Raw genomic sequence first — 13,098 nt, forward strand, 5'->3', positions numbered from 1 at the left:
GTTGATATGGCACAAAGCAAAACTTCCCTAGATTGAACTACAATTGCTTACTCAACTCTACCACTTCCTACTGTACCCTGCAGGCCACTGTAGTTTTACAAGGGGAATTTACATTACGTGCCACAAGGTAAATGACCCCTGAGGACATACAGGAAACTCTATCTCCCTACTTCCTACCTTGCGGCTCTTTATGGCTGTGTTGAGGCCTATCTCCTGGTCGAGGCGGCTCTGGGTGCGGCGCAGGGCCTCGCGGAGCAGGGAGCTCTCCTGACTCTGCATCTCCAGCTCTGCCCTCAGACTGTCCAGCCTGGCCTGGAGCTGCAGCCCAGCCGCCTGGCTCTTACTGGGTTGTGTGTGTGTGTGTGTGTGTGTGTGTGTGTGTGTGTGTGTGTGTGTGTGAGAGAGAGAGAGAGAGAGAGAGAGTGTGATGGGAGAGACATGGGAGAGACAGACACAGGAGAGACATCATTGAGACACTTAAAGAATCCCTTGAACTACATCCTATTACAAGCCCCTCAAATCCCCTTGGTACTATCCACTGGACAGGTGTCCACTCATGAGGTCCACTCATCAAAGGAGTTCACTCGTTCAACCTCCACTCATTTTAGAGTATGTGAAATAGATTGTTATATTATACTGTATATACCTTGGAATTTTGGATTGTAAGCAAACAACTTCTGGAGGTGTGTGATGAGACCAAGGTGAGGAAATGACAAACAATAAAATAAATGTTTGGTTGGCTACACAGTTCCAATCCCAATAATTAAATTAACAAAATGCAATGTTTAACTGGCTATACAGTATCTAGGCTGAGCAGGTCAGGTCCTGCTATTTTTCAAGCGTAAGTATGTCGCTCACCTTGTCATAGATAATCCATGACATACATGTATGAACGGTTCAGGAGGTGCATGCACCCCTCGGAGACACTCAAAGGTGTCGAGTAGATGTCATTTCTGTCAATTGACAGTTGTTAGTAGTGTTGATTGACCAAACATAAATTAACCTTAAGCACGAGGTTAAGGTTAGAGTCTGACAAGAGAGACTATCCCTTCCCTACCTGAGTGTGTTGATTTCACTGGCCTGCTCCTGTAGCAATGTCTCTCTGCGCTGGGTTTGGCTATGTTGCAGAGCCATGCGGGTCCGGAGCAGCCCCAGGTCTCTGTGTCTCAGTGAGCCCAGCCGGATGACCTCCTCCTGGGGCAGGTGCTGCAGGGACACACACCCCTCCAGCTGGCCCTCACTCAGCTCCAGGGCCTCGCACAGTGCTCGCACCAGGTCCAGGTACTGTCACACAAACACACATGTGCATAGACAGACAGAAGCGAGCATGCACAAGTTAGCGCACACACGTACAAACAATGACAAAGAAAAAGCTATGGACAGGGATGCACACGGACACACAGCAACACACTCTACATCCTCTCTCTCTCATCGTAGGCTCACTGGCCATTTGTGATGGTATGTGCTGTGAGCTGGAAATGGCTCTGATGAATGAACCAGCTTTTTTTCAGTTGGCTGCGATAATGCACCGCAACTGGTATTCTAGTGTTACGCACAGAGTGCAAATCACGTAGGGCTATATCAAGGTGCGGGGACAAGAGAGAATAAGTGAGATCTGGCTAAAATAACGAAGAAAAAGAAAGGCGATCAGAAGTCTCTCTTAAATGTTCCATTCTCCACAGAATCCATATGCCACAACTTGCTTTATTTAGTCTGGGTTCTGGGATCATTTAATCGTATTTAATCAACACTAGGATAACAGTGCCGTGGTTTTTTGAGTGGAGAATGTGATGTGATGTTATTACGAGTCACAGAGCCGCCATAGTCACCCCCCCCGGCACTCACTGTCCTCTCGCTCAGGTCCAGGGCGTCTGATAGGTCCAGTCGAGCTGTGCGCTCCAGGGACTCCTCCCCCACCGCTCCAGGAAGTGGCCAGCCAATCTACAACAGCATTACATGCATCATATGGCATCACATTTCTCAATGGATTAAGTGGTCTGCCGCATATCGACTGTAGCTAAGGTGCAGTAGATGAGGAGTAATCATCAACAGAAGGGAGTCTCTGACTACTGAGGTACTGATAGAAGTGCTTGTCTTACTGTAGATGTCATAGACTCCTTGACCACTGGACACCTCTGGGTGTCGAGTTTGCCGGTTGCACTACGAGCTTGTTTCTTCGATGCCATCTGTTGGCCAAAACGCTCTGATACAGGAACATAGCATAGTGTCAAATAATATCAAAGAGGAACACTTACTGTAAGGTACACATATCATGATTATCTGCCATGGCTTATCTTCCAATGTTATTATGTTGTATGTTTTTACTGCATTTCGTTGTCTGGTACTTGTACTCTGCAATAACAATAAAGTTGAATCTAATCTAATCTAATCTAATCATTGGCAAGGTACCTACAGACTCCATACTGTTATTTGCTAGGACCAACTGTTGTCATTGTTGAGCCATAAGTACACAGCTACAGACAGTACAATGCATGTATGGCTTGACAATTACAGGACTTGGCTAAAGCCAGGCCTTGCTTACTCAGGGTCCATGTTTGCTCCAGAGCTTTGATCCTGGCTCTCATTTCAGAAAGAGCTTCCCTCTGGTGCTGGATCACCTCCTCGTGACGGTGACCTCTACAGTTTGACCCCTGCTTGGTCAGCTCCCCACTTCTGCTGTCTGTGGCAACATCCTGGACACAAAGGAAGGTGGCTGGGGGTCAGAACTAAAGCAAGATGTTTTTGTTGTGAAAAACTAGTAATTGACAATCACACGTCCAAGAGGTTTTTATATTAACCACATGAATGTATTTTTTATCTAATTTCAGACCAACTACATAACAGGAAATTATGTAAATCTAATGCATACAGATATTGCTCCAATTAGCTTAAGCAAATAGTGCTAAACTGATCAATACATACCTACAGCAACAATTCAGAATACTCTACATTTGTACCTGGTCTCTAACAATGTTTTTGAGAATGGTTTTATTATTGCACATCATGCAAATGCTAGTTGCAGTATTCAAAACTCTTGGATTATGTCTTATCACTTCTATGACAAATATTATGGGTAAGATGGCGGACTTTCCTCACTTTTTAGCTCATGCAAATTAGAGCACATTGAGTACAAACCCTGTTTGTTGTATTATTGTTTTTCAGTGTGTTCAGATTTTGTAGGCTCCATTCCAGCTTGACTGCCCATGGCTTGTTGATGTGTGTGTGGCTGATCATATTTAAGCACACTCAAGGACACAATGGCTGTCAATGTGGGTCTTTAGTATGAGTCAGGAACTTGGAATGCTTCCCCTATTCCTGACACAACACAGTGTTACTCATTACACTATTAGGCCTCTTTGCAGTACGCTCTACAGAGGGCTACTATAACAAGAGGGTGGATTGCTGGTTGTGGTGCACAAACAAAGATGTCTCAGAGAGACGTACTCTAGAATAGGGAAGGGGGCCCCTGGGTTTAAGGGTGATCTGGACTTCCTTATATAGCTCTCAGACCTCTAAGCCAGGGAGATTCAGCACATCAGTGAGTGCCTTGAGTGAGTGAGTGAATGAGTGTGTGTGTGTGTGTGTGTGTGTGTGTGTGTGTGTGTGTGTGTGTGTGTGTGTGTGTGTGTATGTGTATGTGTATACTTAATGTACATCTCCTGCTGTTACACAGAGCATCATGACAATTTGGGAGGGGCAATATTAAATTCTCTCTCTTCCTCTCTAACAATTGATTGATTGAGTTTGAGGTGTGGCGCTGCAGCACTAGATCATTATCAGCACAACCTGTTCAGACTGGTTCATCTCAGAGAAAACAGAGGCAGCAGCCAGCTTTTACTAAATAAGAAAATATCAGACTGAATATTGGATTTGTTTTATTTTTTTAATCATGTGTATTTTGTCCATGTTTGAATATTGATGTATACTTTGTCCAATTATACATCTCTTTTGAAGCAGATTATACTAATGATATTAGTTCCCTCACTAGCTGTCAATGGATGAACAAATTCATCCATTACAAATCCATAACAAATAATCCATTCATCCATCCATTCATTCAACAATAACGTTTTAAAGTTAAATGAGGACAAAACTGAAATGCTCTTACTTGGTCCCAAAAACAAAGCTTTCCAAAGTAAGCTGTTCCTGTTACTTTAGTTTGCACCTTTAAAAGGTTTGGCACCTTTTGTTGTTGATTTAGTTAAATTCAGCTCAAACCAACAACGCTTGTGCTCTCTGGTGGCCAAGACGAGCAACAAGAAATCCTCAGTGGTGATCTGCTCTTCCAAAATAGTCTGAGGTGATATGCAGGCCATGTCTATCACCGTGTTACATTATCTACAGAGATAGTGTGAGTAGGCAATATTTGCTCCAATCCATCATTGAAACTAAACGTATTTTAATTAACAAAAGGTTAATTACGAAGCTTATTTGGAAGCGTGTATGTTTGATTAAAATTACAGGACATGACTAATAGAATCCGAGTTGACCAGCTGATGTTAGTCTTGACCAGATAATGTATGTTTTCATAAAAATCATTTTACTTTTACATTACATTTACTGTTATTCCTGTTGCATTTTCTTTCTTTTCCAATGTATTGTACAGCATTTTGCTGATGTCTGTTTTCGTTTTTAATCTGTTCTTTTGCGCTGTATTGTACAGCACTATGAGCTGCATTCTTATGTATGAAAGGTGTTATATAAATAAAGGTTATTATTATTATTATTATTAGTAGTAGTAGTAGTAGTAGTAGTAGTAGTAGTAGTAGTAGTAGTAGTAGTAGTAGTAGTAGTAGTAGTAGTAGTAGTAGTAGTAGTATGTTGTTGAGGGGAGGTGGAGCTCTAGTCCTCAAGTTCTGTTAGCTTTCAATTCCTTCCTTTATCATATTGATGAACTGTATTCATATTGATGAGCTGATGTCAAACCAGCAGAAATACATCGGCCCCTGAGTCAGTTGTACTCCATTGTTTCACATCAGACAGCAAGATGATTTTTTTGTTGAGAAGCGAGAGTAACACAGGAATGACCCCACCTGTCAGAAGACAGTGGTTCCGCTCACCTTTGAGTGTTGTGGTAGACAGGCAACGACAGAGCAGTGGTCAGACTCTGTCTGCTCCAGGTTATGGTGTTGCTGCTCCTTCATCTCCCTCTCTGCACTGACCCTCTTCTCGAGGTCCACCTGGGACAGTCTGGCAGAACACAATACATATGACTGTAGCAATGTGCCAACTCCTTGCTGTTTTAATGGCACAAATACAGCTAGCAGTGTGCCTGTGAATCGCTTTGTGTGTATCAGGGTTGGGTTGTGAATTCCTTTTAAATTCCATCAATTCTGGAAATGAATTGAATTTCAATATAGTAACTGAAAATAGGGTATTCATTTTCTATGACTTTTCAATACATACATGAAAAAATGGGCATACTGAATGTTCCAATTGCCAGCAACTAAACTGTGTGTTCTTTACACTATTGTTTAAATTGAAAATAAAAAGCTTTGGAAATTAGATTATTATTAAATCTACATATTCATGGGAAAAATTACAGATATGCCAAAAAAAAAAAAAAAAAAAAGGGTTAGGGTTATTATGTTGTTATGATGTGACTGTCCCACCCGATGTGCATCATGTATGCCTATGGTCCTACCTCAATTCCTCTCTCACTCTTTTCAGCTCCTCCCCTTTCTGCTCCACTAGCTGTGACATCTGGGTTAGCTTCTGAGTGAGCGTGCTTAGTTGGACTCTCTGATCAACCACCAGAGCCTTGTGCTGTTCCAACTCCAGCTTCTGCTGCTCGCTAAGCTCTCCTACAGAAAACCCCCCCACACACGCATACATTGCACGCACGCACACATGCACACACACACACACACACACACACACACACACACACACACACACACAACATTGTTATCAGACTTAGTATATTTTTGTTATGTGTTTACTATGTATTATAACAGTACACTATCTGGCCCTTTTACTGGTAGTAACGATGCACTTTATACTGATCAGACTGACTAACATGTATCGAGGAAGATAACTATGCACTTTGTACTGATCCGATTGATTTTTATGTGTATCTAGGTAGGTATCCATGCACTTTACGTGTATCTAGGTAGGGACCGAAGCACTTTATACCGTTCAGACTGACTCTAATGTGTATCTAGGTAGGTAAGGCTGTGATTTGTGAATAGTATTTGACCTTTTTATTATGTATTCTAACATGCACTTTGTACTGTCTTTGTTTGATGAAAGATGTTTGTTGTTTCCTGTATTTGATATTGTGTATTTTATTGTGTCTATGTTCACTGTTTTTAGGACGACAGATGGAAATTAGCTTCTTGCTAAATCTGATGCACCCATCTTCTTGTTTCCTGTAGACAATTAATGCATGTTACACTGTCCTTCTCTAAACCAATAAACTAAACTAAACTTAAATGTGGTGACATTAGCTACATGTATATGCGATACATTAATACATTTATGAGGCAGCATGTTAGATTGCACCTGTCATGTCTGTTATCCTGGCGTTGGCTGTAGCCAAGTCACGACTCAAGGCAACGATGATGTCACCGTGGTTCTGTGCTTCCAGCTGAGACTGGGCCAAGTCTGGCCTAGACAGGATGAGGGAGAACACAAAGAACTAGTTGAAGCAAACTGGGTGTTTAGGGTCTTTGACCATGTTTGGTATTATCCACTTTCTTTGTCATTATTGCACAGCTTCACACACTTTCATGATGCTTTCATGATGCTCTGTGTAACAGCAGGAGATGTACAGTATGGAGCGTTAGTGGTTGTATCACACACACACACACACACACACACACACATACACACACACACACACACAAAACACACACACACACACACACACACACAAAATCCTTCTTCCAGAGAACTAGACGATGAATCAGAAACGTTTTGACTGAAGTTATATGACTTCTTAAGTATCTGGCAAAAATATGTCTGCATCGTTAATCTAAGGGCCAGTTTAAGGGCCAGTTTCACAGACAATGCTTAAGCCTAGTCCTGGACTAAATCACACTTTCAATGTAAACTCTCCCCCATAATGGGACAGGGACACTGCAGATTCTCCTAATATACTGTAGGCTTATCTTCAACAGGAATGCAGTCATACACATGGGAATAAGAAGATTTAAGATTATAATTAGGAATCCTCAGAGGTAATCCTTTGCTTATTTAAGACAGTTCCGATTTAGAGGGGCAATTTAATACAGACTAATCCTTATAAGGATAATTTATGAGCCGAAGTTGTAATATCATAAAACTATGAGTCATGCATATATTTCTGGTCTGATTAATTATCCACACTGTGTGGGGGGAGGGAAGGATTGTTTGCTGGGCCCAGAGAGATAGTATAAATAGTCTGTTGATTTTAACAAGTTGAAACTATTTGGCTCCATCAATACTTGATGGCATTATAAATAGTCTGTTGATTGTAGTAAATTGAAATTATTTGGCCCCATCAATACTTGAGATGGCAGTTTAATTTTTCATCAAATCCTACAGAAACTCTTTACCTGAGTGAGTTGATAATGTCCTCCAGGGCTGCTACTTCTGCAGCTTTAGTGGTCTCCATTGTTCTGGTCCTATTCTCCAGCTTTCCCTCCAACTCTGTTGGGTTCATCATAACATGGCAAATAATAAGTCCAGTTTAACTGTGTTATCAATCATACCATCTGAAGCGTCTATATCAGACCTGGGCATTGTGCGGCCCTATGGCTGTCCCTGGCCGGCCCTGTGTGAGGTAAAAAAAGAAGAAGTTTTTTCATAATAATAGAAATAACATGTAAATAAGTGTAGGCAATGCATCCAGTACAATTGCATTGCTTTTATTTTGAAGGCGACAATTTTATTTTCAATTTACGTATGTGCGTGCATGACTATGTTATGGCGCTTTTCCACTACCGTGCCGACCCGTGCCGTACCCGTGAGCCCGGTTTGTTTTGCTTTCTACACTGCCAACCGAGCCGGGCCGGGCCGTTTTAGTTCTCGTTTCAGAGGGGTAGCGAGAGGTACTTTTTGCCAGGCTGTGTGTGACGTGTGACGCTGCAGACCGTTGATTGGTCAATGGAAATCGTCACAACATCGTCGACGTCATCCCATGTTCAGAGTTCACCCTTAACCGCCATTTTTAAATACCACAACAGATTTCGCTCTCGGAAAATGTCACTTACTGTTTCTGTAATAACTTATTAATAAAGATTTGAAAAATTATGATAACCATCTTATTATCTTAGTTTAATATCATTTCAATGCATCATAGAACTTTTATTTACAACAAGCATAACAAAAAAATCGCTATTATGGCGATGTGCTGTGCCTATGCTAGACATCAGTGGCGGCTGGCCAATAGAGGGCGCTAGGGCGCCGCCCCCACCTTCCAACGCAGCCCCACTTCCTAGTTGCTATTTGTAAAAGATTTTTTAAAATAAATATTGTTTATTCATAAAATGCGGCTGATATTCTGTCGGCGCCTATCAGCATTCATTAAAAATCCTCCAATACAATAAACATTTTATCTGTGTGTGTGTAAAATTCACTGTGAAAATACATAGGGGAGGAGTCGGGACGCCGGCCGAATGGCAGTCTATGGCACTGCAAATACTTTTGGCTTACACGCGAGCTGTAGCAGCTCTCCAATTGGCTGTCTCCTATTCCCCGGTCGGGGCGCAGAAAAGTGCGCCCTGAGCATGCGCAGATTATAGGCTTACCTAGGCTGCAGCCAAGGGCCACTACCACTAGGGGTAGTCAAAATAAAAAAATGTGTGAGACTTGAGAGCCCTGAATATCCGGTTGTTAAGTCTGACGTCAAACGTGACGTTTTGCAATTTCCGGTTCCAAACCAGAAATTCTCCGCACCAGAATACCAGTGTACTACAGCGGTAGAATGACAGTTTAATCGTTTTTTAGACTCGGATCTATTCATACAACAAGGGACACAGCACTTTCCCGTTTACCCGGGACAGTCTGGACAGTACTGCTAGAATTATTCACCTTACCGCTGCACAGATAGACAAAGGGTATAAGTCCATTCTGTTAACATTAGGTCTACTCTGCTAACAAAGACTATTCCAGTTGATTTGTCAGTTGTTGTGCATTATATTTTTGTTGTGTTTGCAGTTTGCCCTTTAATAAGTTATATATAAAAATAATTAAGTTATATATATATTCTCATGCTAAAATCGACTGTAGTTGATATTCTTCCCCGTGGAGCATGCCCCCATAACCTGTGCCCCACCCACATTTTTTATCACCAGCCGCCACTGCTAGACATGCATTGTCGGTGTGTGTGCACTGCGTTTATATCACAAAATGTACATTTGATAAGTAAAGGTAAGCTAGCTAAGTAAGTAATCTAGCTAACTATGATTGGAAACGAAGTAGGCTACTATCCAGTTAGAATTATAGAAGATCTAGTTGTGTTTTCCTGCTGGTCTCGCTGCCTGGGTTTGAACAGACTTTGGGATCAACTACAACATCTCCATAGCCTACGCTACATTATAACTTTGCATCCTCTGAACATTTTTGGGGGGATGTAAGTATCTTTCGCAAACAATAGCAACATTTAAATAGTTTAGTTTATGTTCAACTGGAAAAGGTAGTGATTACAGAATTTCGTGTTTTGACGTCTGGGACTCATGCTGGGAGTTTGACTCTGCTGGGACTCTGCTGGGAATTTCGTGTTTTGACTCAGCCTTTCCACCTGTATGTACTGTATAGCCTATATATATATATATATATATATATATATATATATATATATATATATATATATATATATATATATGCCATATATCATACCTGCACTATGATTGGAAATGAAGTACTCCTCCTACTGTCCCGGGTCGCTCCAGGTATGTTGTGTATAATGGAGAGGCGTTTCTGAAAATAATGGTACGGGTAGGATACAAATGTGTGCCGTACCAAACCATACCGTACTGGTAAAAAGATTTCTGAATAAAAGTCTGAATTTCTTTTTTCTGAATAAAAGTCCTAAAAAAAAGGTTTCAGAATAAAAGTCCTAAAAAAAAGTTTCTGAATAAAAGTCCTAAACAAAAGTATCTGAATAAAAGTCATTTAAAATAGTTTCTGAATAAAAGTTTAAAAAAAATAGTTTCTGAATAAAAGTCCCCCCCCAAAAAGTTTCTGAATAAAAGTCAGAAAAAAAAAAATATATTAATAAAGAAAAAATATCGAGGAAATCGCGGGAAATCTGGAACTTCGGTTGCAAAAAAAAGCGGACAATTTTTACTTTTTCTCATTGGTTTTGGATGAGAACTGCGATGTCCGCGACACAGCCCAGTTACTCGTCTTTGATAACGAAGGACATTACGGAGGAGCTGGCAGCAATGCGGTCAATGAAAGGGACGACTACAGGGAGTGATTTGTTCACGGAGGTAAATGAATGCTTGGACAAGCTGGGACTGAAATGGGACAAACTGGCAGGTGTTACAACAGACGGGTGTCCAAATCTGACGGGGAAACATTTAGGACTTTTGAAGCGAATGCAAGACAAAGTGAGTGAAATGGACCCTGAACAGAAATGTTGTATGTTGTAACTAAAATAGTTAACTTTATCAGGGCAAGGGCATTGAATCACAGACAGTTTGTTGCACTTTTGGAGGAGCATGAGACTGAACATCGTGACATAGGCTACCACACAGCTGTCAGATGGCTCAGCCTGGGCAAAGTGCATAAAAGAGTATGGGACCTCAGAGCAGAGATTCAAGCGTTCTGTGAGAAGAAAGGGAAGGACATCCCAGAGCTCTCAGATGCAGACTGGATGGCAGATTTTGGATTTGCTGTAGATGTGACTGCACTAATGAATGAACTAAATACCAAACTTAAATGCAAGGGCCTTTTTGTACATGAAATGTACAGCTTGGTGAAGGCTTTCATGAGAAAGTTGCAGTTTCTCTCCAGCCAAATTGAGAACAACATTCTCACCCACTTGCCAACACTAAAGCAAGTCACACCCTCAGCTGATCACCTCTGCAGGTACTCATCCATGTTAGGAGCTCTGCATGGTGAGTTTTCAAGGCGATTTCAAGACTTCAAAACAGTTGAGAATTAAATGAACATGATTTGTTCTCCCTTACTCTGCAGTGTGGATAATACACCCAGCGACGTTCAGCTCGAACTCATTGACCTATAGTCTGATACACTACTGGCAGAGTACTTTAAGTCAGCATCGTTGCTGGACTTTTACTCTTCTCTCAAAGAGGAGAACTTTCCACACATGAGGAGGCATGCTCAGAGGATGCTAGTTCTCTTTGGATCTACCTACACATTCAAACAAACAAACATTCTCAGTGATGAAGTTAAACAAATCCAGATGCAGATCCTCTCTCACTGATGATCACCTGTCAGCTGTCCTTCGCATCTCCACCTCAGACATTCAACCAGACTTCAGTGCACTTGTTCAAGCCCAAGGCAGACTGGACTTTTCTCACTGAACACAAAAAAGAACTGAAAAATATCAAAAGCACTTGTTGCTTTTTCTACTCAGATGCTTAGCTCTGTGTGTTGTAACTTAATAGTTAGTTAGACAGTTAAAATAGATTGATTAATATGTTACATGATTGATTAATGTGTTACATGATTGATTCACAGTTAAAATAGATTGATTAATGTGTTACATGATTGATTCACAGTTAAAATAGATTGATTAATATGTTACATGATTGATTCACAGTTAAGAGATTGATAAATATGTTACATGATTGATTGACAGAAGTACATTTCTGTTGTATTAGCTAAGAAGAAGAAGAACAGCAGGTTCCAGAATGTCTTGTAGAAAGACGTCATATAAGTTGACAGTTTGTTGTTTTTTAGAAATGTGAATTGTACATTGAATTGAAAGTGAATATCTAATAGCTCGTTTTATTGAAAAAGAAAGTGATCACAAGTGTATGTCAGCAGATTTGCATATAAAGAACCTTTCGCTTGATATCACCAGTCCTAGCCATCATTTCAGAAGGTAGAAATACTACACTGTGCCTCGTAATGTTGTATGTATGTAATGTTAATAAATAATAGGCACAAACTGATGTTGCAAAAGGTCAAAACTATAGCTGCATTTACTTCCCTGTGTTTAAATGAGTCCTCTTGCTCTTCTATATTTGACCTACTCCACATTTTCAAAGCCTTATCGTAACATGTATTCTTACCAGTAGCAGCTAGTCAAAACCATATAATTTACTGCTTTTTATAAAGTGATAAAAGTAATATTGAGCAGAATTAAGTTCAGCCTACTGGTCCGGCCCTCCACAATAGTCCCGGTTTCTCATGTGGCCCATTGTGAAAATGAATTGCCCACCCCTGGTCTATATGCAAGAGGAAAAGAGATGCCTTAATCAACACTGATCCCATCTCTATACACATGACTACCATCTAGTGGTGTAAAGTAGCACTGTAGTGCAAATCAGACAGTGGCAAATGCAACATTGTGTGCAATATTCCAGCACAATACATCTTTATTAGAACTCTAAGGCAGCCAATCAAGACCAGCCAGCCAACCTGCCAGCCTGCCAGCCAGCCAACATTCTGAATTGCCTCACTCCTCCTCCTCACCTCTTATCCTCTCCTCCAGAGTGTCCTTCTCCTGCCTCAGACCCTGGACCTTCTGTCTGCTCTGGAGCCAGCGCTGCTCCATGGCCACAATGGTGTGGGCGTGCTGACGCACCTCAAATCAAATAAAATAAAATAAAACTTTATGTGTATAGTACATTTCATCGAGAGACACAATACAACGCCCTTTACCTGAAGAATAACTTAAAACAGTGGAAGAAAATAAAAACACAACACACCTGTTCCCTGTACTCCTCTTCCTGGACCCTGTGGCGCTCCATCTCCCTCTTCCCCTCCACCTCCCTCTCCTGGGCCCCCTTCACCTGCTCCTGCCACTCCTCCTCTCTCCTCTCTGTCTCCTCCAGCTTGGCACGCCAGCCCGCCTCCTGGGTCTGGGTTTCTTGATGCAGAGAAGCCTGGGTTATGGAGTTAACAAAGTGGATTGACGGAAGGGAAGTGTGTAATAGTGATTCTGTATCCTGGTTATGAGGGACCGCTGACCACAGA

This window comes from Nansenia antarctica, assembly GCF_963989245.1.
Source record: "Nansenia antarctica genome assembly, chromosome: 6".
NCBI classification, from domain to species: Eukaryota; Metazoa; Chordata; class Actinopteri; order Argentiniformes; family Microstomatidae; genus Nansenia; species Nansenia antarctica.